Source organism: Coturnix japonica, chromosome 4 (assembly GCF_001577835.2).
Source record: "Coturnix japonica isolate 7356 chromosome 4, Coturnix japonica 2.1, whole genome shotgun sequence".
In the NCBI taxonomy this organism is placed as follows: domain Eukaryota; kingdom Metazoa; phylum Chordata; class Aves; order Galliformes; family Phasianidae; genus Coturnix; species Coturnix japonica.
Window position 1 is genome coordinate 24,220,466 of NC_029519.1, and position 27,917 is coordinate 24,248,382.

General features: G+C 35.0%; 1 long non-coding RNA gene across 1 annotated transcript in view; it reads left to right on the top strand.

Moving 5' to 3' along the window:
* The window catches only part of LOC116653407, a 48,491-nt gene extending 20,670 nt beyond the window's left edge, over nucleotides 1-27,821 (top strand). Inside the window, exons 2-5 of the long non-coding RNA XR_004307171.1 lie at nucleotides 4,785-4,920; nucleotides 17,215-17,366; nucleotides 18,274-18,389; nucleotides 27,155-27,821. This is a non-coding gene — a long non-coding RNA (uncharacterized LOC116653407). The remainder of the gene's footprint in view (nucleotides 1-4,784; nucleotides 4,921-17,214; nucleotides 17,367-18,273; nucleotides 18,390-27,154) is intronic.
* The last annotated feature ends 96 nt before the right edge of the window (nucleotides 27,822-27,917 follow it).

Consider the following 27,917-nt stretch of genomic DNA (forward strand, 5'->3'; position numbering starts at 1 on the left):
TGTCAAGTGACACTTGTTCTTCCTTATTTAGGAATTTATTTGGGATTTTTCACTGAGGGGGATGATGAGGGGCTGGAACAGTCTTCCCAGAGAGGCTGTGGATGCCCTGACCCTGCAGGTATTCAAGGCGTTCAAGTTGGAGTGGGCCCTGGGCAACCTGGTCTGGTACTTGATATAGCGGCTGGCAACCATGCCTGTGGTAGAGAGGTTGGGACCTGGTGATCCTTGTGATACCTTCCAACTCAAGACGTTCTTCAATTTTGCTGTAGTAATGAACACAGGAGAGAGACCAGCAAACTTTATTTCCTTTTGTATTGATACTGTACTCTGAGAAGTATCTTAACTCATGATAGCCAGACTCCTTTTCCTTGTTTGTTTATGACTACTTTTCTGTTCTTTTTTTTTTTTTTTTTTTTTTTTTTTGGTCATTCTCCAATGAATGTCTGCATTTCTTGGGGGTGAAAATGAATGCAACAGCATGGCAAATGTAGATAGATTTGTCTGGAAATCAAAGAATCCACATGTAATACAATATTGTGTTTCTCACATTTATTTTTGTTCTTTATTGGAGAGAACACTGCACCGTTAAATTCCAAATTATCATGAAAACCCAGAAATAGAGCCCTAATTACATAGCCTGCTGATCAAGGCAGTCATCTGGGTTTTGGGACACTTGTATACAAGTTCCCTTCCAATTAGCACATTCCAGATGAGGTCCCAGTAGCTGGCCTGCAATCAGCTTGGCACATATTCAGTAAATAGTTTTCTGTGCAAAGAAGAAAAAGCTCAGAAAGATGATACTCTTAAATATCCTGCTAGTTAATGGTTACTTAAGATGTATAGTGAGCAAGTATTTAAACTGAAGCTGAGATCAAAGGTGTCATTTTGTTTTTCTCATCAGCTTTCTGCTGTTGAATCTAAATACATAGATTTGACTGAAATAAGGCTGTAAATTAAAATTTTAATGTATCCTCTTATGGTTATGTTTCTCAATAATGGTCTCTAATATTTACCTAATTCAGGTTTATTTTAACTTTTTCGGCTTTTTATGCTTTGTTCTGATTTGAGCAAAATCTGACTAAACATACATAAATATCTGGCTTCAATCAACAGCTTTTCTGGTAAGTGTGGGAATGAAATTTTGTTGTTGTTACAATATTAACTTCCTTGGAGATCACTCCAAAAGTAATGCTTACTATTTATTTCTATGGAAACTACAACAGAAAGGAAGAGCACAATAGCAGTATTTGATAGAGCAAATTCTCAGCAATGAAACACTAGTTTTCAACACAGTCGTCACCATTAACTATGCCTCCAGTGACAAACAAGAGCCTGAATGCCATTCTCACAAAAGTCTGCCCTAGTGGAGGTGACCCACTGTCACCATTGTCCCTGCAGGCTTGGGGAGGTCTGACTGGACAACTGCCTGATGGAAAGGGACCTTGGTGTGCTGATGGACAGTCGGCTGAATATGAGCCAGCAGTGTGCCCAGGTGGCCAAGAAGGCCAATGGCATCCTTGCTTGTGTCAGGAATGGTGTGGTGAGCAGGACTAGGGAAGTCATCCTGCCCCTGTACTCAGCACTGGTGAGGCCTCACCTCGAGTACTGTGTTCAGTTTTGGGCACCTCAGTACAGAAAGCACATGGAGGTACTGGGGCAGGTCCAGAGAAGGGCAGTGAGGCTTGTGAAGGGCTTGGAGAATCATCCCTATGAGGGAGAGGCTGAGGGAGCTGGATCTGTTTAGTTTGGGGAAGCAGTGGCTAAGGGGAGACCTTATTGCTCTCTTCCAGAATCTGAAAGGTGTTTACAGTGAGAGCGTGGCAGGTCTCTTCTCACTGGTGACAGGTGACAGGACGAGGGGATATGGCCTCGAGTTGTGCCAAGGTAAGTTTAGGCTGGATGTTACAAAACACTTCTTTACAGAAAGGGCAGTTAAACAGTGGAATATGCTCCCCAGGGAGGTGGTTGAGTCACTGTCCCTGGATGTGTTTAAGAGCTGTTTGGATGTGGTGCCCAGAGATATGACTTAGCAGAGGGTTGTTGGAGTTAGGGTACTATGGTTAGGCTGTGTTTGGACTTGATGATCTTTGAGGTCTTTTCCAGCTTGGGTTATTCTATGATTCTATGATTCTAAATATTGGCGGGAACAATTTTTTCTTCTTGAAGAAATTCAGTTCTACCCTTTGATTCCTATACATTTTTATGTCAGACTACCCCTCTGCTGCCATCTGTCCCCCAGCAAAAAAATGAAATGGAATATTGTCAGGAAGCTTCAGCTTCTACTGCCGTGTTTCAACCATCTGCCTCTGATGTCATGGCCCAACCTAATGAAATAGGAAGCATTATTTTTGGAGCAGCCCTTGTACTAGAAAAGTGCACTCCCAAGACATAGTAGCTGCTTTAATGAGAAGTGCAGTCAGATTCAAAATGTATGAAAACAAATATCGCAAGGAAGCTGCAGTACTTTGGCCTGACATTAGGAAAGCTTGAAATTCAGAGAAGGAAAAGGGCTAGCAGATATGTGACAGGAACTAGCTTGAATGCTATGTTCTACTATAGAAGATTTCAAAGAGAAGGGGGAAAATCCATTCATATTTAAGAAGCCTTCTAATAGACTGTAGACATTTCCCATTTATCTGGAATAGCATGTTTATTGGGCTAGTCAGAGAAGTGCCTATATGTTTTATTGCTGTGATTTAACTTTTTTGTTTGTTTGTTTGTTTTTCATCTTGCTGCATAGAATACATAGGCCAGTTTTTCAGGAACAAAAGCAAAGGAAAACTATGACTTTCCTTTTTCCTTCTGCCCAAAGTGCTCTTGAGCCAACAAATAAATTTATGACTGGACACATTTTTTTATATACAAGTCCAGGTAAAACTTCTTTTTTTCTCTGTCTTGCTCAAGTTCTGCCTTTCTGTTTTTCCATGTCTTTCTAGACCACTGTTTCTGTCAGTCCATTAGTCTTTCTTTTTTGGTGGCAATTATCTGCCCAAATTCTTCAAGAATGAGTGTGCATCAAACAGTGGTGCTCATGCTGTGGGTGAATTAATTAAAGCACCAAGAAATTCATTTTCAGTAACAAGAACAATTGGCTTGATGCACTCTGTTGTACATTTACTCACAGAGACCTAAGGGTATGAGAAGTTACTGCTGGGAGCATCCACCACATATTGGAGTACACTGTAAATTCTGTGTCTCTGTTCTGAACTTAGGCTACTAGTCATACAGCAAGTGGCTCTTTCATCCACATCTGTTCGTCCTGTCTCATTAATGTTGAAGACAGCTGTCACCATTATGCTTCAGTGGGGTAAAGTATAGTGAGAACAAATGTATGGTGAAGGCATTATATGCACAGAAAAAAAGGGCAAGAAGGGGTCCAGAAGCCTGGAATGGAAGTAATTCAAATGAAGCTCCTATATGACAGCAGGACCTGGAGGAGCTTTACTGCCAAACCATATGGGATGGAAATTAGGTAATGAGAGGACACTACTGCGCCATTCCATCATCTGTGATGATTTCCTGAAAACTGCAAACCTTGATATACGTATGAAGAAATACAGAGCTGTATATCAGGAAAGGGAGGACTGGATTGGCAGCCTTTGTAAGAATGCAGCCCTATATGCATTAGTTACTCGAACTACAATTAGATTTAACAACCTAATTCAGTTACAGGTGAAATTTCAGAGGTTTCACTGTGGATAAACACAATGTGTTCAGTCAAAGTTTACTCATTATTTAGCCAGTTATTTTCATAAATGAGGATTGCATCAGGTTCCTGGGAGCCTACTTCTGAACATGCATAGGCTGAAGTAATCAATAGCAGTGGTCTAATTATGTCCTTATGAATGTCAATGAGTTACTGCAAAATTACTTCTAAGAGCAGAATAGCATTTAGGTCCTCTACCACATATTTGGAATTAAAACAGATTGAAAATGAACTGATCAAACAAGTCTCTATTTATACAGCATTGCTTTCACGTGCATTGCTTTTGTTGACAACAATTTTAGTGTTTGGTTAAAACTGTGCAGCTTCTTCTATGGACAATTTCATTAATTTTGTTCAAGCTTCCATTGATTTTAGCTTTATATAAGAAAGAAATAGCTTCAAATTTATATATATTGAGTTTAAATAAGATTATGATAAATTGCCTGTAGGCACTGGTGAGCCCACAAACTTTGGCAACTTAGTAATAATTCCCTCTTTCAAGCTCTGTAATAAGTCAATTGTTTCTCACCCCACTCATCTTCCAGCAGGAGTTCCCAGGGTAACTTAGAATTAATTTCATTCTTTTTCTACTCCTAAGTTCCTGAAACCATAGACAAATATTGTCTAAAAGTCAAAAGCATTGTAAATATAATTTAGAACTAGCAAAATGCATCTGTTGCATTTAGTTTTCTAATAAAACTCAGAGATGTTTCTGTGTTTTTGTTGCTGTTATTGTTTTTTAATACTGAGGAGTTGATTTTATTTTTATTTTTATTTTTTATTTACCAGTTATTATATCCTAGAGGAAACTATAAAACTTTTTGTTTGCTTTTATAACCGTGTATCAAGTCTTCTGGTTTAGAATAGTGCAGTATACTATGGCGGAGCTGGCTACCTTTTAGCTACTGTCATGCTCCTCTTGTTCTAAAATTGGCCATTGACCAGTCTGATTTGCTTAATGATTTAGAGAAAATTAAAGCTCATTGCCCTAATGCTGCTTACTGGTAAATAGGAATTGCTGGAACTTAAGGACATCACAGATTCATCCATTTTTTACTGATTGTATTCCCTGCAATAGATGTTCAGAGAAAAAGAGACGTGGCACCACACCAATATTCCTGCTCATTAGTGAAAATCCTGTTCCTAGGGAAACTGTGCTGTTGGACGCATCTCTTGATTAGCTTCAGAGCAACTGAAATGGTTCTGTGTCTCTGGTAAGTAGTAGATTGTTGCATGGTAGCACTACTAGCTGTTTCCAGAATATTTCTGTTCTGAAATATGTTGTTTTTTAAATATGTGAATAATGAGATATTGGAAAAAGATAATTGTTGTTTTGTTTCAAGTGGAGAGTAACTTAACACAACAGAAACAAGAAGAAAAATACTTAACAATATTTTGATTTTAACTTTTTGTTGCTGTTCTCCTGAGGAGAAATGAAACTGTCTACTACCTTTAAACTAGCAGTTTAGAAAAAAAGAGTGAAGGTGGTAGGAGAAAGGTGGTGAGTCTTGTTACAGTGACAAGACAAAACCAGATGCAGATGCAAAACAAAACCTCTGTTCCATAAGTGTTGATTCATGTCTGCCTTCTTTTTTTGATGGCTAGACATCCAATTTCTGGAGAATGTAAGACTAATGTCTAAAATATGATGGCAATAAAATTATATCAGATTTGAAAACAGCCAAGTGTTCAAGGGAGCTGTCTACAACCTTTTACACTGTGCAACAGCAGAGAGAAATAATGTGAAATTATTATCACTTAAGGTTGGACTTCAAGAAGAAGCATTGTCAGACTGAGGGCCTGAATGAAATCTGTAAATACATCATGAACTAAATTGTTATAGTAATACTTAGGAAGTGGAATTTCATTTTAGAAAGTAGTTGCACTGTCAGATGCAGTATAAAAGATTTATGGGAATTATGATGTCTGGAAACATTTGAAAGAATTTTTTTCTTCTGTCTGCACGTCTGTAGCCTGTGATATTAAAGCAGGCAAAATTAGCAGAAGTTAATATTGCAGGATTTCTCTTCAGGATGAAAAACAGCAACTTCAGAATCTTCTAGAAGTAACAATCTGTTTGGAAATTCAATATACATTTTTCAGATTTATAAATTCAGTCTAGTTGAAGTTTACAATTCTAAAGGCATGTCTGAATTCAGGCTTGTTGAATCAGAACAAGGATCTGTGATTTATTATTTTTTTTTCCCCAGATTACTTTAAAGTAATCTACAATCAATGCATTTCCGTTGGCCTTACTTTCTTTGAAGACTATGGGAACTATTCTTACAAGACAATTGAAGTATTACTACAAAATGTATATATATACTTGAACACTGTGTGGACTGTATTACCAAGGACAATGGTAATCCTACCCAAAGGTCAGATCATGGTAGCTGAATCTGAAATGTGAATGCCACTGTCCCATAGAAAACTTTACTTATTGTAATACATTCTCAAGTCCCACAGCCTGTTTTTGAAGGTACACGAAATATTGCTAAATTATTTATGCTGCTGTCCCTGATGGGCCAGAGCACTTGCTTTGCTTCTGAAGGTTGCAGTTGAAGTCAACATCAGCCAAACGAAACTTCTAATGGTAGTGTTTCATCACTTTTGATTGTTAAATCTTAAAGAAAATACTGTGTTATGTGTTTCTATATACCTCCATTTGCTTCTTCACCTAACAAAGTGAGTTATTATGGCAGTCTATAATCCCAACCTGTTACAGTCAAGGATTCAGGAAGATTCAAGAGGATCCAAGATGAGACATTAAGTGAACTCCACAATTAAGTGTATTCGGATGATGAAATAAAAACATTTAAAAACAAAATCAAACAAAACAAACAAACAAAAAAACTGAAACAGCCAGGCCACTTCTGCCCCAGTTGCTGCCAAAATCCCAGAAAGCCTTGGCGGTGTTTCTAAGAGAATGTAGATGGATGACTGGACAAGAAGGCTTGCATTTTATTTTATTTTATTTTATTTTATTTTATTTTATTTTATTTTATTTTATTTTATTTTATTTTATTTTATTTATTTTATTTTAGCTTTGTAACTTTTTTGTACCTGCATGAGAGATAACTTTTTTGTCCAGAATGCTTTTCAGTCTCTGTTCTGGCATCATAATCTTGATCACTTAGCAATTGTAGAAGAAGTGAGCACCATGGTCTGTATGAGCCATTTGAAAGTCATGTTAAGTTCACATGGAGAACAGCTGGGGCTGCTGTGTTGGTGAAGGTTTAGAAGTGAAGAAGTGAAGATTAATTTAGATGCTATTTTAAAAAGGAAAAGACCGTAAGAGTGGGCTTTACACCCTAAGGGTTATATGCTTTATGCATTATTCATGGATTATAATTGAATACATGATTATAGAAAAGGCAGAATTGTAAGTCCTGAAGGCTGCTACTTTACAAAGTAACAAGGAAGCTTAGTGTTCCTGTTGATAATGACCAGTTAACTGAAATAGTTTGGTACTACATCTTCATGATGATGTATCAAGTACATTATTATTTTACATAACTTGAAGTAGTAAACTTTATTATGATTATAAATGATAGACATTAATGGATCATTAATCCATATAATACTGCAATCTCAATTAATTTGAAATTCTTCTTAAGAAACTTTCTGACACATTCTACCAGAAAATGACTTATTTTATTTATCCCTAATCATTCCACAGTTCTTTGGTTCCAATAATTACTGCTCTAATTCTCAACTGTTTGTTCAGATCACCTTTAACCACAATTCTCATAAATTTAAATACAGAAACAGCATGCCATGCTTCATAAAAATATATAAATTTGTTAACTGAACTATATCCTATAATAAGATAGATAAGAAGGCTTCTCACATTAGCCTATTCTATGCAATAGGGTTATATTTATTGCTGTGTTATGTATAATTATTCAGGTAGGTGTTTACTGTTTTTAGTAATTAATCAATTAACTTGTGTCTCAGGATAGGCTGAGATCTGCAGTTAACAAATATCCTCTGTTTCTGAATTTTGGCAACTTGATTTCTCTAAACAGGACTTTGTAAGACATCAGTCATGAAAATTTGAAGTCGTATATTGACACAAAGGTCATGGGCTAAAATGATAATAAATTAGGTTGTATAGTCAAGCAGCTTCTGTTAAAGGCTGTAGTCCTTGATGTAGGGGAAACTAAAAATATAAACTCTAAGAGTCATTGCTTACCTTGGTGTACTATGCAAATTTTCATTAAAGGTCATGGCTTTTGATTGGCATCATCTGGCCAAGTTCCACAGAAGTCAAGAAGAAACTGAGTTCAGTTTATATCTAGTACAATATAACTTGTCACATTTTAATGAGTAAATAAGCAAAGGCATGAATCTCAGAAGTCAAGTTCCTAAAATGTCACGTTAACTACTATAACAGATTACCATAATGGATCTACAATGGCAATAATAAGACTTAAGGCTATCCACACAAATTTGGAAAAACTCTACTTGTTTAGTACTTCAAATTCAAATTTTTCCTCATGGTTGATTGCAGACTGAAGAAAATGAACCTGTATGTTTTTTATACAGTGTCTGGATAAAAAATACAGTGGAGATTGTTTGGAAATTTTTGCAGTCAGTCATGGTTAGGGAGTAGTATTTAATAAGTATAAAATGGCTTTCTCATTGTTCAGTTTTCTGTTGTTTTTTGTTTTTTGGTGGTGTTTTTTTTTCTTTTTTTCTACATTTGTTAAAAATTTTTACCTCTGTAAATCTGTATCTAAATGCACTTATGTACAGATGAATCAATTTTATAGCTATGCCCTCTACAGTCCAAACTTATGGCTATAGTTCTGTGTGCCTTTTCTTTGCTCAGAAGTTATATTTGGAAGAGGATTAGCATGATTCTGGCCTAACATATATTCATATACACTGATAAAGTTTGCCTAGTATCAGAATCATGTTTCCTTGAGTACAGGATGTACTCCTACTTGTCTTGAGTTCCTTGTGAAACTGTGATGACATTCTTACTGATGCAAGTGTGCAAGTCCTTCATGTCTATTGTACTGAAATACTGTTCATGAGGAATATCTAGAGATTTATTCTGGCCTCTCTCGTATAAATTCTATGTTTATTGAATTGCAGTAGTAAACCATTATGAACCATACAAATAGGCATTAGACTCCCAAATGAACAAATAATACATATGGAATGACAGATTCAATTTTATGATTTCCTTAGCAGAAGCCGGAAAAAAAAAAAAAAAAAAAAAAAAAAAAAAGAGGTTTTTCTTTTAAGCTAGAGGGTCAAATACTTGTAAAGCTTCTGGATCCAGAGAAGTTATATGATAGTGACAAATAAGTGTAATCTGAGCAAGTATATTCTAATTATCTGATTTTGAATTATGATCTGGTGTTCTGAATGTGACTGTGTGAGAAATGATTCGAGTTTGTTTAGTTGAATTATGTTTAATAAATAGCACAGAGATTTCATTTTACTAGATTTTAATTGTATTTTTCATCAGGCCTCCACTGACTTAAAAATATTTATTTTGGCTTTTCTTCTTTTGCCAGTTTTTAAAATAATCCTCAGTATTTTCCAGTCAGGTATTCTGTAAGAATCACTTTTGAGTCTCTTTGTTGTAAGCTGGTCTTTGACAATACAGAAAGTATTTCAAATAATTGTGTGGAAACGCTCCAGTATTTTCCTGCTGTTTCTCAAAGTGTATTTCCTTTCATAGGGCTGTTTTTACCTTGATCTTCACACTGATTGGCAATTAAAAATAAAAAAATAAAAATCCCTTGCTCTATGAAATTAATTGGAATAGTTACCATATTTCTTCACTGTAGCATTGTTTCACTTTAAAAACAAAGAGTTTATGCTGTGAATTTTGTTTGTTTCCAAAGAAGCGTGGACATGAAGGTGTTTCTGCATTTTGAAATATGTGGATATCTTGGAATTATTGCAATATAATGCTTCTAAACTTTACGTAGGATATAAGGAGAAAAGCACTTGAAAGAAATCTCTTTGGGTCAGTCCAAAAGTCATATGAATCTAAAGCCACTACTCAATTCTCTAATAAATATTACAACTAATGCTCAACTTCACTTTCCAGAAAACTGAACTTGTAGAAGTGACAGGTCTTACAGAAGGATGCAACCAATTGCTTTTTTTTTTTTTTTTTTTTTTTTTCCCCACCATTTCATATACAAGTGATTTGCACTGAAAGAGTACAGACCATCTAAAGTATTTATTATGTCTGTGTTTTTCTATGCTCATAGAAAAAGGCTCTTTTTCCAGGAACAAACTCACAGAGCAGGAAGAAGGGTGGCATATGGAGACCATGTAAATACATTTGCTCTACCCACAATAAAACATTTATGCTCTGTCTCTCTGAATGATGATCTGTCATATTCTACAGGTATTACTTTATGAACCGTGTACTTAATTTTGGTACTTTTTAAGCTCCAGTTGTGTGGAGAGTGCAGTACACAAGATGGGTGGTGTTACTCTGACTGAAAATAAAGGTTTGTAAGAATATTATTGTGAATGTATTGTGTATGTTCAATGATAAAGATCTAATTGAAGAATTCAGTGAATATTTTACAGTGATTGTTTTATCTACTATATCTACTTCCTAGTTCTGGAAGCAGAACACTATCAAAATAACAATTTATTGTATACTAAAAAACAATATTAATTATTGAAAGGCTAAGTGTTAGCATTACTCTTACACTTAGATTTCCTTAAGGCACACTTAAGGAAACATAGAAAGTAGAATTTGTATTTGTGCCTTTTTATTGTGCATTTTTTTTCTAAATTCTATTGTATGTGTTTTACATGGGCAGTGTAAAATGATCTTGTTTTGTTTTAGGACATTGTTAGAGAGGCCATTTGAAACAGTAGCAAATTCCTTTGCAAGTCTTCAAACTGTTTCAATATACAGTGTTATAATTTTGCCACATGGGGCACAGAAAGGAATGACAATGAAACTGAATTAAGATGTCCCATTACTTTAAAAGAAACTATGACTATAAAATGGACATTTTTCTGAGTTCGACTTTAATAGAAATATGCTATATATTATCACAGGCTAGAAGGACTGTGTTAAAAATTATTAGAGTCTGTCGAATAAAACTCAACAAAAGTTATTTGAACATGTTACATGCATTCTTTCAAAATTAATCTTTGCCAATTTCTTCAAGTCTTATAAAGCTACAGAAGTAATTTCAGTAGCTGTATTTTTTAAACAAAAATTGAAAATAAGCCTGAAAATATCAATAAAAAGCTACTGATAAGAACAAAACATTTTACTATACCTCTGTTGTTTTCAAACATTGAAATTTCTGAATAGTTGTGAAGGAGGGAAATATTTTAACAGAGTTACTTTAAAAAACTAATTATAAGTCTAAAATCCATTTAGGAATGAGTGCTTTAAAAAAAAATCATATATAATTTATATATTATTCTTTTTTAATTTGGAGGAATGATGTCTGAAGCCTTTTTTGGGTTGAATCTCTTATGTAAAAGAAGACAGAGGTGTCAGGAATCTGATTTTTAAATAGTACATAAAATAACTTTAAGGAACAATACAAGAATGTATTTTAAGCATTTAAAAAATCAGTTTGACATTTAATTTCTTTCATAAGTTCTCAGACTATGAATGCTGTATTTTCCAGTTCAAAATGTGAAGCATATGCTGAAATACTGTGGACTTTCTGCTCTTGGCAAAGTAGATATTTTACTGAAAACACCTTTTTGTATCTAGAGAGAAATGCTGGATCACAGATGAGTGAGTATAGCGGTCATGTACTTCATGACAAGTATATAGAAACAAAATGCTGCTCACCATGTCCTGCTCAGTTAGCAGAAAAAGGAACAGATTATAAAATCAGAGAAATTGATTGTAGTTTCAGGATGAAAAAAAATGAGTAGAAATGTTGAAGTAAAATAGTGAAAATGTTTGTGAAATATTTTCATGGAAGTAAAATTTCAGTAAGAAAATTATTCAAATTAAGTGTTTTTTATTTTGTTTTGTTTCTTTTTAACCATTCAAAAGGTCATTATGAGGAACTATACAAAGTGTTCTGAATGAATATCCTATGAAGAATTTGAAAAAAGCAGTGCTTTGATATATGTATATATTTATATTTAAAATCATATCCAGCTCACTTTAAATACATCTGCTTAGCAAGTATTAAAATTTGGAAAGCTGAAAATGCATAATATGCAAATATATTTTTTAAAAAAAAGGAAAGAAAGAAAAAACACTTTGTGATTATAAGTGTAGTTATGTTTTGCCTTTGTAAATAACATTTTCACATAGCATTAAGAATCCATTTGCTTTCCTTAATGATGTTAAGTGCTTTTCATGTTTGGTTTTGTCTGAAACTAAATATTCCCTGAATATTTAAGCCATATAAAACTTATTCATGGTGGATCTTTCAAGACAGATTCTGCTGAAGTCTAGGAGATTTCTTGCATTGCCTTTGCATAGTGCACTGCAAGACTGCAACTTTCTTGGCTTATAAAACCTTCATAAGCTGTACCATATTCAGTTCTTTCAGTTAACAGGCCCTTTTTTCTATTTCTTTCCTATTGATGGAAATGAAAAAGGAAAATTTACAGTTTTCTCTTCATATGATCATTGAGTTCTTTATGTGATACTTCATATAAAATTAACAGAATTTAGAGAGGAAAGTAGATAACATGAATATTCCAGCAGCTGGAAGAGAGAGACTGAGATAGAAAGCAGTCCATTTTTAATTATTTAATGAGCTTTCAGAATATACTGAGTCCTTGTACTGTGTAATACAAAATAGTACATCATAGCAGTTCCCCCTAAGTATGGTCAATGTTTGTGATGGGGATATCCCTGCATTTGTTCTCTGTTGACATCTGGGGGCTAAATTATAAGTAAAAACTGAAACCTACGTAAGACTGGCATACTGTAAGATGACATAAACCAGTAGGCCATATCACTGAGTGAGTTTATCCTTCACAAGTAATATGTCAACTGAGATGTAATACTGAGATTTCTTTGGATTTTTCTTTTATGAACAGGACATTATGACACTACTGGACCTCTGAGAGATAGCTATATATATATATATATAATATATATATATGTATAGCAAGGTGACCTGTATCATCAGAAGGAGGTCCAACCAACACAAAGATGAAACTATGAGAGCAACCATGCAGCAAGAAATAAGTGGAAAGGTTTATGCTCTCTATGGATGTAGATAGCATATAAATATATGGCTTTGCAAAAGTAGTTTGCTGGAAGAAGACACCATCAGATACTGTAGTAATTGCACTTACTCTGAATGTTTAATTGGTGGGGAATATGTAGGCGATGGCAAGTTGTAGCTGCTGTCATGATGGCAGAGCTAGAAGGTAACTTGGTAAAGATAGCTCCAAAGAAGAGAGTTGCATTCATTACCATTTCTCACTGTCTGGCACACAGTTAGACTTCAGTGAAACAATCATTAAAAGGCTAATTGTAAAACATGCAACATTATGGGGAGCACAGCCTCAGTTCTTTTTGCTCACTGCTCAGCTAGTGAAAGTTCTTCCTTCTCTTTCTTGTGAGGCAATTATTTTAATACAGTTCAGCTTTCAGTGCTGCAAAGATGACTTTTGTAGAATGAAACTGTACTAGTGCAGTTGAGGTTTAATACAGTTATGCTTTTCTTCCCTTGTCATTCTGTCAGTCAGATGGCACAAATGATGAGTTAGGAGCTGTGTGTGATGCTTTTTGTATAAACATTCATATTACAGAAGATGCAGCTCACTATTGTGAAAGGTTTACCTTAAGCAGCCTGCAGCAAAGACATGCATGCTTCTTTTCAAGTGGACAACTTCCTCTCTGGTAGCCATTCCACAGCATATTCTGAAGTAATAAATTATGTTTTATCAAGAAAAGTAATTATTATCAGTGCTTGATACTACTTTTTCTATTTCTTTATAACTATGTCAATGAATATCAGAGATGTCTCTAGTCTTGGAAAGAACACACAATTTGAAGGAAGAATAAAACTGTAACTCTTTCTACTTATGTTTTGTGTTTCTACCAAAAAATATAAAAAGGAAAAAGAGTTGGGAAACAACACAAATGACTTAGAGAACGAATGCAGAAGGCAATTTCAAAGATTAATTTTAGCCTAAAGTACATTACCCGTCTTAGAATAGGAATAGACTCCTCCAGTGTCCTTATTGCAGCTAACATTGTTTATAAAATGTGGCTTTCCTAACAATAAGATACTGTTTGACTCAATTACCAGGACTTAATATTTTCTATACAGGGGTTGTAGCTTTGTTAAAGCTAGAAATTTGACACTGGTTTTTGTAAGCTAAAAATTTGTTGCTGCCATCATCTAAACAGTACCATGTTCTTTTAATATTTTTGCTGTAGAAGTGTAAGAATTTTTATTTTATTTTTATCCTCATTCCTTAGCCTTGTGATTCCCACACCTTACATTGCATGTGTATGTATCAATGGATTCAACATTCATGCACAAAGTTCTGGCATTGTTAAGATAAATCTACACGGCTTTTACTAAAAGCTTTAGCAAAACTTTCAGACTCCTTGCATTCCTACGGTTTTGGAGACTTGGAATCTTTTGTTTTGTTTAGTCTGGAACTTCTAACTGATGGATAAAATAGGTTTATGCTGTATTATTTATTTGGAAAATCTGCCACCAGTTTCCATGGATGCTTGGAGATCTAAAAAGGTGAATAAATTTTAAATATTTAAAATCTGCCACAAGTAGCATATATTGCAAACTCCAAAGATACAGAGAAGAATCATCTTGCAGGCATTGTTAATTCTAATGCTTAGAGGAAAGGAAGAGGTGCTATCTGTATCTGCAAAGAGGAAGAGAGTAATTCAGTTACCACATGGACCTGGAGAGCTTTGCAGTGTTTATGGGAATAAGAGAGCAGAGGGAGCCTTTTAGCTTAATGTGGAACCTGGTAAAGTATACCCACCCCTACCCATATGAAAAGCTATATGGGACTTCACAGAATCACAGATTCATATTTGCAGATGTAACCAATATTTCTTAAATGCCAAACTTTGCTGGCTTGCAAATTACAAGATGTTCATCATTTATCATATCTTTAAGTCTGCTCTTGTGGTCTGTCACTATAGCAACTCTGTTGGCTTCTGCAGTAACACCTGGTCCTATCAGTAGCTATATACTGTGGAGGTTTCTTCATAAATTATCCATGTGAGAGTGAATGTAGCTGTCATGTTAATTTGTGGGTAACCTGGTTCTGGTAAGTTTATAATTATATTTATGAAGCAAATAAAGCAGATTGTTTACTTTTTCTTCAGCATTGACTTAACACAAACTGACAGAAACAAATAAAAGAAGTTTTACTAATCACAGTTAGAATATTTCCATGACATTTCTTTATCTGGCATCTTGCAAATATAGTCCTAAATTTGTCTTACTGTCTATCTGACCTCCATTCAATAAGTAGTGTGTTACCCTTTAAGAAATGTATTTAGCTTCAAAGCAAATATCTTGCTTAATTTTACTTACTTACTTAATTCCATTTTTTCTTCCTTTCTGAACTTCATCTCTTTTCTAATCTTGTCCAAGCTGCTCTTGTTCCATCCCTTACAGCTGGAGATAGCATTCACAAATGACAGAATAACAGTTATGTTTAAAAATATTACTGTAAATTTAGAAAGACATGTTTTAGTTAAGCTTCTGTTCACCACTGAAACTAACTGTGGGTGATAGCAGATTGAGAATTAGTAGCTCCTTTGAGTTCCGGTGTCTTCTCTCCAAATTTTCACTAATTTTGTGGCAGACCTTTTCACACATAAGTCAAATAATTGCTAGCTTTGGAATAAGTCTAAAATTGTGAATTGTGTTATGCTTTTACATTACCCTTGATAGCTGAATATGTGGGTGGAAGGTAGCTGGAATAGTAGAAGAGTCTTCACTTCTTACCTTCTGTTGCTTCAACAGACGTTTCTGAATAAAGTAAATGAACTGTTAGAGAACGTATAAGGAAAAAGTGCCCACAGGACATAATATCCTGTGGAATTATTCCTTATGCATGACTGTGTGATGAAAACTTTGTGATTACTTTTAGAGGACAAGATTGCTATCTCCTTAGCCAAGATAAACAGCTAAGCTGAAAAAATTCTGATAGTTATCAGTGAGCACTGCAGTTTGATTCTGAAAAAGAAACACAGATGACATAATGATCATTCCTTGTCTCTTTTCTTGTTTGGCAAAAAGTCTACTTAAACTATTAGCAAATTTTAACGTTTTTGTTTGTTTGTTTGTTTGTTTGTTTTCCAATTAAGACATACTGCACTATATTTATCTCTCTGGCAAATGAAATAAGTTCATTTTATTCATTAAAGAATTAATATGTTTAACTTATATGAGATCCTATTTTTACTATTTCCTGTATTACAGGAGACTTTTGTTAATTTAGAACAACATAACACTTCCTGTAGTTCACACCTCATAGAACAATTTCTCGGTTTATGTAGTTCCTCCAATTTCTCTTTCTTCCATTCTCTGTAAAGAATTCTTTAAATACAATATATATGACAAGACTTAGAAAAAAGAATAAGCAAATAATCAACTGAAATGGAAAGAAACCTTTTTAAGGTGTTAAATGAAATCCGTTGAACATAGCTGCAACTCATGTCATAGTATTGTTGCTATAGAAAATTACCTTCTCCAAGTTTGCTGCCTCATAAATGCCAGTGCAGTTAAGTGTTTCTTTGAGTTTATATCTGTGTATATAATTCAAGGAGGAATTACATCTGGAGTTCCTTCCTACTGAAATAGCTGACCTGTTTTTATCCCCTCAGGGATAGATCAGTTCAATGGATCCCCTGGAAAAAGATTTGCTGTTTCATAGTGCAATACTTAACAATGCTTAACAACAATGAAGCGCATAAAAATATTATTGAATTGAATGTGGTCATTTATTCAGATGTAGTGAGTGAGAATGTGGTAGAAAAAGAGACAGAGAAGCAAACTCCATTGCCAGCTTTCTCTCTGCTATCAGAATAATACAGTGTCCAGCTAATTAATCTGATCTTAGTATTTCCGATGTGCACAAAAAGAGCACAGTCTGTGTATTTAGTCAGTATTTTGTAATAACTTATTTCTTAAAGCTGAATGAAGTTATGAGTATGAATGATTCAATGTAATTTTAAATATTGATATGTGTACATGTATGGAAAGTCCTCATCTGAGAAGCCTATTACATTAAATTAAATTAGAGAAACTTTGAAATATATACGTATGATTTGACTTAATTCTGCATATATTGAATATTAGCTTAATCATGCACTGGCCAAAACCATAATTGCCTCTGTGAATGTATACTTCAGATGAGGTTATCATATAATCCTAAAAGTGTGTTCAAAATTGATTCCTTCAGGTATGTCACCTTTTAATCTACATAGGACATGGTCCTAGTAGACACAGCATAATGTTTTGCTCTCAGCTGAACTTCATTTGCTTCGGAAAAGAAGCAACGTGAGGTTTTGTTTTTTTTTTCAGGCTTACTACTTGTAAGGTGAACCTGGGATTCTTTTAAGGGCAAACGAAAGTCAAGAAATTAAATAGGAATATGAATCTCCAGAATTTCTATTAGCAATGATGAGATTCAGTTTTTTGCTTGCATCCCTCATGTGATCATCTGCATGAAAAAGGTAACACTTCTCCTAATAATCTTTAATAAGATGGAAACATTTCCAAAACCAATGTAAATTTTCTACTGACTTATCCCATTGTCTCCAATAGGATTTTTTGTGTACAAGAGCAACTCCAATATTAATACAATCAATTTTACTATGTTTGCCCGCAGTGTCAGAAGTGAATGCTGGTGATATGGCAATAGAGACAAAACCAATTCAGGAAACACCATTTTCTTTTATCATAAAGAGAACAGTATTGCCATATGTTTGTTATATGAGAAAAAATGGACGTCTTTAAAATCTAGGAAAAAACTTTGATTGACTATGTATTTTGAATATGATCTAGCAATTACGATTGAATTAATGGTAAGTAAAATATTGAGAGCAAAATCCAAATAAATCATCTAATGTAACAGGAAGACAGCCTGACCCCTAGATTGTGTCTTAATATTGTCAAACAATAATTTGCATTTTTGCCACACAAAAACTTAGCAATAGCTTTCTAAACATCCTTAAGAATTTAAGTAGTAGTTGAAGTTATGAGTCACAATAAAAAAAAAAAAATCATACCAAGAAGTTGTAGTGCTACTACAACTAATTAATAGGTACTTACATGAAATGAAAAAAATATATTATTTTATATATATATATGTTGCTGAGAATCATATGCTTATATTTTACTGGAACTGCAGAAACTTATTCTAATTTTTATTTTAAATATTCTATTTTTCCAATTGTTATTCTATACTGTAACTACTAATACTACAATTCTATTAATATTTTTGAGCTTGTTAAAATATAAAGGTTTTATATGTCTCAGTTGGAATTTGCAGAATACATTGTACTTGTTTTTCTTGAAGTGATTGCCTCTTTCTCAAGTAACTTTTTGGGATTATTGATGTTTCCTTCTTGTATTACTTAGGGTGGGATGCTGGATGGTGACAAAGTGGTCCCAAATCTCAAGGCTTTTTCCACCAATTGATCAAGCTGAACTCAAGTGGAGAACTGCTATTTGGAGTTCTATTTCTTGGGTGACCAGTAAGCCAATTTAAGTTAGCTAATACTATTCTTCAGTGAAATAAGAAAGCCTGTGGGAACTGTAGTACTGGCAAACTTTAGATCTCTGTTTAAATAGGAAAGATCAAATGTACATTTGAAATAATAGCAAACACTCCTCCCCAAATATTCTCGGCACAAAGCAGAACATATTTTGATCAGAGAGTATCTAATTTGATGTTTCCAAACTTCATAAAATATACATACCTTTCTCTGACTGATTTTAAAACATTTAATCTTTAAAGAAATTATTATGAATTGTCTCTTGTTTGTTTGCTTGTGTTCTGTTTATTTTACTATTTTAAAGGTACTAATAGGAGTCTAGGTGAGAATATTTATTGAATTTCTTGCAGTTTCCTTCCATACACATCTGAATTTCCTTTGTGTGGAAATCAAGGCATGTGAAGGTGGTATGCAGCCATATCTTGACCCACTGCATGCAGGCTGGAGGGAGCCCAGCATGCCCTCAGTCTAGAAATTGTGGGGTGCCCCTTTCCAGATGTATCTAGTGAATGTTATTTTTTTTTTTTTTAATCTTCCTTTGCAATGCAATACAGGTCATCCTACAGGATTGCTGCCACAGCAGCACTGCTCTCTGTTAATTAGGCAGTGTGGCTACTGCTGCAGTATTGTTACATATGCAGGTGTCCTAAACTTAATGTGATGCTCCTTTGAAAAAGAAATCCACAGCAAACAAACAAATAAACAAACAAAAAATAAGATGGAAATGGCATTAAGTAAAATGTCTCTGTTAAAAATACTGAACTGTAAATGTCACTCTTGGTAAGGCTGGGAATGTGGTTCAGTTCACACCATTTAAGGAAAGGCAATATAGACACGAGCTAATAAATAAGAGCTGTCCATCTGCAAAGGGATGGTATCTAGTTCTAACAGGAATAAAAGATGAAAAAAGAAACACAATGATTGTGTCAGTCTTCAGGAGCAGATAGCTGTAGAAACAAGAGAAAGATGTTCAGCTAATCTGAATGTAGCAGGTACTGCTTTGGAACAGGGTACTTGGCTTCTCTACTTGTTCTGCTTCTGGCCACTCACTGGCTCTCAAGATGTCTCAAATTTTTGGCCATCTTTTGTACCACTGCAGTACCTGGCATGCTGTAGCTCTCTGCTGGTACTTGCTATGTCCTAATACATTCTCCTTGTGAGCTGGTGATGGAATCAACTGAGCTAGCCAGGCTTTCAGGCTTGGTAAGCTGCTCTTTGTATCTTTGCAGAGGCTGCTGTTCTTATGGAGAGTAGTGTAATACAGAGAAATCTCTAAAAACTGGAAATTTTGTCAGGAAGGTAACCATAATAAAGGTGAAATTATATGTTTTCTTTAGAAAAGGCCTCCATCTGTGTTTCAAAGTTATTAGAATAATCATATTTCTTGGCCTCCTTCTTTTTATTAATCATATTTCTACCAGTCATGTCTTTCTTATTTGTTCTGCAAACAACTTTCTCTTCACTGAAAGTAATTTTCTGACCTGTTAAGCAGTGTCATTTTGACAGAAGACAAAAGGTCTCAGAGTTTTGAACTACCTACAATTTTCAGATCAGTGGCTGTCTTGAGGGAGTAAATAAGGGGGGAAAATAAAGGGGAGCTTGAGCTTACCTGTTTTGTTGATGTGCTAGGTGACTCACTGAACACATTTGTGACCCAGAGTCAGTCATGGCTGTGTTTTTGATTTCTTAATAGGTTTGTTGAAAAGAGCAGAGCAGTGGCAAGAGTTCAGAGGGTGTGTAGGAATGACTTAATATTGCAAAAGTGACAAAGCATGATACTGGAATGCATAGGAGAGAACTGAAAGCAGTGTAGAGAGGGACAGAGCATAAAAGAACAGAAGTCATAGGTCTATGGGAAGGATTTTGTTAGCTGTACTCCTTATGAAATATGTAATTTAAATGCAGAATTTTTCTGAAGTCTCAGATCTTTTCATTAATCTCCAGGTTAGCACTTTAAAATGGTTTGTTATAAACTCAGCATTTGATAGTTTCCCATTGGTGCAAGAATTCACTGCATTAGGTTTTACACCTTCATTTTTTTCCTTTAGAATTAGCGCCAAGCAGCTATATGCCACATGCACGCTTCTCTATTATAGGCAATCCCCAGGAAGCTCATTAAGTTTTCTTTATGGCTCCTGTGCACTGCTGGAACCAGACCTAAGTGGAGTGTCTGACTGTCAGTGATTAGATACCATGATGGTATATACTTTAGAAAATATCATAGTTGGCATAGAGAAATAGACAAATATAACAGCACTGCAGAGGGCCATTTATTCAACAGGCATTTCAGTGCATAAACAGTAACACACAGTTCCTGACATTAGCTTCCAGTTTCAACAGTGAAATTATTTCTGAAAGAGCTTCTGTGTAACCTTACTGTACAGCAGAAATAAATATATATTTAATTCAAGAAAATTGTGGATGTCAGATGGAAGTATATACCTACTAGCTTACTGTTTATAATTGTATTTTGAGCATATTGGCATAAAATACTTCTCTCAACCAAACACCATTTTAAGAAATGTGGTATTGGTGGAATTTTTAGTGGATAAATAAGGAAAGATTATACTGTTACTCATACTATGCCAGCATAACATGATTCTTACTGTACAGACGTGAGAAACACACTGCAATAATTCCAACAGACAGTCTTCTCTGAAATAAAACTTGTCAGGTCTGTAACAAGATTTTCTATTAGTGCTTGTGTTGATGTTATCAAAGTAATCCTTGATATATCTCTACTAAAAGCTATAGAATGAATCTTTTCCTTTTTCATTTTGTTCTGCTTTTACCTCTTTGCACAGAATTTTTGATTATCAGTTAATATTCTTGACTTGATTTGTTTCCACAATCAATCAATTTTTCTGTTTCAGCTCTTCCTACTTTCTTTTTCTATTGATTTATAACACAGTTTTTGTTGTTTTTGAGTGGACAGGCTGACCTTTCATACTTAAGTTACAATTTCCAGCACTTATAAGAAGACTAATAAAACAACTGATAAGGAGATTATACCCAGTAATGTGTGTAGTTTATCATGTTGTGAGGCATAGCTCATGGCAATGGTTGTGCTAGTCATGTTTTAAAGCCTCTTGTAAAAACTTTCTTAAATCATTTTTTCTTAGTTCCCAGTTGTAGACTAATAATGCCATTAGTCAGTGCAGGCTGTTACCTGTATCAGTCTGACTCAGAAAAGTGTATTTAAAAAGTATGTCACAGAATCACAGAATGACCTGGGTTGGAAGGGACCTCAAGGATCATGAAGTTCCAACCCCCCTGCCTGGCAGGGCCACCAAACTTCCACATCCTTTTCTAGCTGAGCATGTAATGTTCTCTCTGTAACATGCAGCTCTCCTGTTTTTCTGTGGAACAACTACCAATTCTCAGTAACTTCTACTGCAGGCTTATGCAGTGTGGTGTGATTAACACCAAAATTACATGTGATGCAAGAGAATCATACATTTCACAGTCTCACTTTCATAAACAGTAAGTGCAAGCATTTTCTGAATAGTACTTACCTTGCTAATACCACCTCCACATCACAAGTATGGGCTAAACTCCTCTCAGAGTCACAGATACCACTGAGTCTGATGGGACTCCTGGTAGGTATGCATAGGCAAATCTTGAATGTATGAGGCCTGGGTGCCTCCATACTGCCCATCTGAACAGGTCATAAGCTGCACCTTCCCAGCCCCACTGCCCTGGGCATGATTTGGCTTCCACAAAAAGTCAGAATAACCACAGGCTGCTGTAATTTTTCTTGGCAGAAAGAGATCCCTGGAGGAATTCCTCTGTTTCTGGATACTTTGCATTAGTTGTAGATGCTGTTTAAGATACTCTCTGTCGAGGATAGGGAATATGTTGCATAAAACACTTTGCTCAGAGGCCTGTTAAAGGCACCTTTATGTCTCTAATGGACTAGAGATGTGCATGAGGGATTAATCAAAGAACAGAAATGATCCCCTGTTTCAAGAGATATTAGTGTCTTACAGGCCTCATTTTCCTGCAGCGATTGAGAAGTGAAGTGAATGCTTTGGGACAAGTCCCTTATTACTCAGGGACAGTAAAGTATAGGAGCTTTTCTGAGGCAATATATTTACTTCTTGGAAGAGTATCTTCTGTCAATTCCAATTTATTTTATTTTTTTTGTTTGTTTTTGTGTATGCCTAGGAGCAATTCTGACAAGTTCTGAAGGAAATTGCCGTGGGAGCTCACTGTGACAGGAGTTAGGGAATATTTTTTATTTTCTCTGATGGCTTCTACAAAACAACAAATGCTTCATTGCCCTCTGCCCCCGTAATAACCCACATAGTCGTGTGAATTTTCAGTACCTGGAGCAAAATTAGAAATTATACAGTAATGGGTTTACATTATGCATTATCTCTATTGTATTACGTCACATACTTTGGAAGCCTGTTGATCTAGATGATGCAAGTTAACTGTTTATGTTTGTTTTCTAACTAGATGCAAAAAGAAAAAAATATATATGAATTACACTATGCAGCTGTATTTTATATATGTATAAACCTTCTCCTTACATTTATCTGTATTACTCCTGTATCTTTTCCACCAAAGTGGACTAGCTCATTTTCACTCTGTCAAGTATGACTTTTCTACAATCATCTGCAGTTGAAATTGCAGTTTTCTGACCCATTGCATTAGAGGTATATATGGTGCAAGTTCTAAGCACCTCTCTTTTCTCTTTGCTCTTTCTTCCAATGAATTCTGTGCTATTCTAGTGAGCCCTGGCCTGCTAATACCTGGTTTTAAAAGCAAGAAAAAAAATGAACTCAAAGTGTGTAAATAATTACCACTTCAATTCCGTGACTTTAGCTATATTTTGTTTTAAAGCACTGTAGCCAGTGTTTGTTACGAAAATCCATAGCAAATTGTGTCACCTACTACTTTTCAACCTCAAGGAAAAAGCTAAAAGCTAAGAGACCAGTACATCATCAGAGTAATGCACAAACAAACAAATAAACTGATAAAAAAACAAACAAACAAGCTGATAAAAAATAAGGTTGCCTATTGGAATTTCCCTCTCAAAGTAGGACTGTCATCAGGCTCTATAGATCCTGTCAGCCAGAGCTGTGCGCTGGAGTATGGAAAGCCTTCTAGAACTGATCTTGCACTCACTCTATGAGTAAACTCTTCTGGCTTTGCCCTTACCACCGTGTGAGGAATGTTTTTCTCCAAGATGTTATACAGTATATACCTATACTAAGAAGAGCTAGGCTGTTTTAAGCACTTGCCATGTAACCAGAGGCTGCATAGCTGCTTACTGTTCCCTAAACTAAACAAAAGCAACTCCCCCACTTTCTTCTCACAACTAATGTTATTTAGGATCATTACTGTCTTGATATCTTTGTGCCAGATCTTCTCCAAAGTCTCAATAAATCTAATGAACTGGAGAATCCAAAAACTGGTCACACTAATTCAAGTGAGCTTCAACAGTGCTAAATTAGAAAAGTATAATAATTTATCTTGATCTGCTGGCTTTGAGAAGGATATGTAGTTTGTCTTGTTGCTCAGTTAGCTCATTTTCAGCTAAACATCCATAGCAACTACCAGGCCTTTTCCAGCATTGCTGATACTGTTCAATTTGGCTTCCATCTGTTACTAACAGAATGGCTGAAGACAAGGTTACTGACCTAAGTACAGAAATTTTGCTTTTCTGTGAAGTTTAGTTGGTCCAGTTATGTAGTTTCTCATGGCCTTTCTGGACTGGCTGGATAAATCTCAACACTCAAAGACTGAATCTCTGAAATGCGTTAAAAGTTCAGACTTTGCTAATTTGACCATATTTATTTTATCAGAGTGAGTCTCTTCGTTGTTAGAGACACATCAGCAGTTAATTTCATTCCCCTTGCAATAAAAGATTATGAACAGAATGTTCCACTGAAGCAGGACATCTATGCAAGATCTTGACCCTTGTGTTCTAACTTGCATTATCATCAATTCTGTAAACTAGCAAAAGTCTGAGTTTTGTCTTTCTCACTTGTGGTGCAGTGATCAGTCCAGATCAGACTATAACAAAAAGTTTATTCTAATTCAAAATAGATGTTCTGGATACTGACCAATGCATTTCAAGTACTACTAGTCTTGTAGTTATAATTAGCTTACAGGCTAATTTATTTCAGTCATCTTAACCATCAACAATTTTTAAAAGGCTACAGTATTAATTTTTTTTTTTTTTCAGTAGAGAGTGCAAGAGATTTTACTGGTAATTTTTATTTTTCCTTTTTAATTTTTTTAATCATAAAACTAATTCTCATTTTCAAGTGCATAAAATAAGAGCAGCATTAAGATTTATTTATTTGAAAGAAAAAGTGACTTTCTTATGTCTATTTTTTGTTTTACTTCACCACTGAATCATTTCAAAATCATTGAAGACAAAGGTGTTACACTGGTATCAAATCAATAAAAAGGCAGTTGAAAGGGCCATATTTTCTACATGCAGTGAATGAGAAATGAAAAAGGGTTTTATAATATCATAAACCTTGGAACTCTGTCTGGTGATTATCCTAGATATGGCGTGCCAGGGAAATGACCACCATCTGCTGCTGCCCACCAGTGTCCTGGAAAAACAGTCAAGCTGTATTTACTAGAGCTAGCAGTAAACTAATCCTTTCAGTTTCAGCTCTTAAGACTACATGTAATTGTGTGTAAGATGCAGTCTCAGGCTCTGAACACTGAAATAGATCAAGTTTGCCTTGAGCTTCCTATTCAGCTTCCCCTTTTCTATTTGTATTTCATTGCTGCTTTTGTTTTTAAGTTGCTGGCTTGAAAACAAAAACCAAAACAAAACAAAACCTGCAGAGCTTTCTGTCTATTTCCTCTGGTTCATGGATTCAGAAGTGGGACTTTTTGTCAAACATGTGCTTTGAACTGAAGTTAATCTTTTACTTTATGAAATTAAGATAAGTCCACTTTTAAAATATGGAAAATATTTCAAGGTTCTGAAGGAGATTTGAGTAGATATACACAACTCTACTAGAAGAATGCAGAAGCTAGTCCATGGTAGGACAAGTTGTGATAAAGAAATATGCTGAAGTGAAATAAACTACAGCTGGGAGAAAAGGCACCAAAAAGATGGATTACAGGAAGAAGTTTATATAGAAGTGGGGAGAATTTTTAAAGACTACAAAGGAACCCTAATTCAAATTTATCTGTTCCTGTGCACCTCTGACTTTCAAAGCACTAGTCATAGAGTACCTTCTCAGAAGATTTTCTTAGTAAAAAGAATAGAAAAAAAAAAAAATACTATAAAAGTTCCCACTACTTGAAAGTGCAGCTAAGTATTAGTACACTGAACAAACGGTTTCTAAAATTAGAGAAATAGAGAGTTTGGGGAGAAATGGGAATATGAATAAGGCAGAAAAGAGAGAACCTGTGTAGGGATTCTATTTTGTTTGTTTTCACTTCCCTGTTTCAGAAAAAAATAAAGAATTATTAAAAGTTAAAATGCCAAATCACTCTCAGACAAACCAAATGAGAATGGTTTCAGATGAACTGGTAATATTGAGATCTCAAGGGACCCAGTTCTTCATCTGTTTTTGTCTATGATATAAAGAGTATCTCTGAACCATTTGGAGTTGCCTGCTTCAGTAATAATGTATTTCTTAGAGCTGCATGTCTCATAGAGAAAACACAGGACAAGAGAAACAAAAACCACTTGAAAAGGTGATTTTTATTTTATTTTTTTTTCTGTCAGTGTGAAATGATGCATGTCTGTGAATGAAAACAGGGCTGAGGATCTATGGTGACACAAGGTGTAAATTAAGGATACAATTATATCTGGCTGTAAGAAGTATTTCACAAAAGATAGCCATCTCAGTTTTTGGTCAGTGCCCAGTGGAGGCAGAAAGGGTTTAGAGTACAAACTGAACATCACTGAAGATGTTCACAAAAGCGAGGTTATGAATATTTTAGAAAAATATTGTAGAATGTGTTCATTTTAACTTGAAAATATCATTGGGATTCATGTGGACGTTATGATAATAGATAGAAGGAAAAATAAATACAGTGGCTTTTCCAGCATTAATGAGCACTGAAGATATAATTTCCACTCCATGACAGAAAATCCCATTGTGTATATAGGTAGGAATGAAAATAATGGCTTATGTATCATACTAAAACAACCTATTAGTCTATATTAGGGACTCCCATGTGCAAGCTTCAGAGAGTGAGTTATAAATTCCTCTAACTCCCTGCTTACCTCACTGCCTCTGTGACTGTTAGTCACACTACATTTCCCAAACTCTCCTGTGATCAATATGGAAAACACATCTGATAATGCAAAAGGAAAGAAGGTACAGCAGTTGCCTGTAGCAGCGGGAGGTAGAGGGCATAGCAGAAGATATCCTCCTCGGTATTGGTCTTCTGAGACAGCTGTGGCAGCTCTTTGCTTCTTCCACACCCATCCTCCCATCTTAGCTTTCAAGTCAGTGCTCTCCTTCTAATTATAAAATAATAAAGGAACTGGTTCTGTTGCAATCATCTTGGGGTCTCAGTCCCAATTCTCCACTTGTAATATTTTTATTTCAACTTAATTTCCTTTTCTGCAATGGTATCACTTCCCAGTTACATTGAAAAAAAGCTTTCTGAGCTGTCTGTGTGGCTAACATATCAAGACAAATTCAGCTAAACATATATTAAGCAATCTATTGCAAGTACTGCAGTACATATAATAAGGAAGATGAAACCTAATTATGTTCTAACAGTTTTGTTTCTACTTTTTCTCATAGTGAGTGAGAGGTGGTGCAATGCATAACTAATGACATAGATACAATGCAACAGATTTATCTTTATACCACTCAAGTGGAACAGCTGTGAAAAAGACAGGGGTCCTAACCTCACAAGGTACATAAATGATAAATGTGAAATAATATTTTCTCTCGCACTGTATTCTTTCATGTTTGATAATGCTGTATAGAGTGGCTGTTATCTTAAGATCTCTATCACAATACTGTATACTGCGTTTTATTGTTAAGTAAATAACTATGCTACCTTCATATATTTAGTGCATTTGTTTCTTAAATTAAAATGCTAAAATTCTCTTAAAATACCTACAAAGTGAGTAGCATCTTTTCAATGCTATTTGTTATGGTGAAGCCTAATGATATTTCTTATTCAGAGTCTGTAACCATTTGATGTGAAAACAAATAATTAAAATAAATTATGCCCTTAGAGTCTACAAACTAAGGAGACAAAAATAGCTATCTGAGAGAGAGGTTAATACAGGGATATCTGTTGACAGTACTATGAAGACCTCAAAGGGATACATACATTTTTCTGCCTGAAATGATGTGCGCAAGGAATTCCATATCAGATTAAGCTTAGTGAGCTGGATTTCTGGTAATAGATTTTTAGAAAAAAATGTGGTTACCCAGGGGTGTTGTTTACTTCCCAACTGCTAGAGCATTCAGTGAGAGTTTGGCCTTTTTCTTTTCCACTTGTGCATCTGTGTGTGTGTATGCACGTAATTGCTGGGTTTGTTTTTGTTTTGTG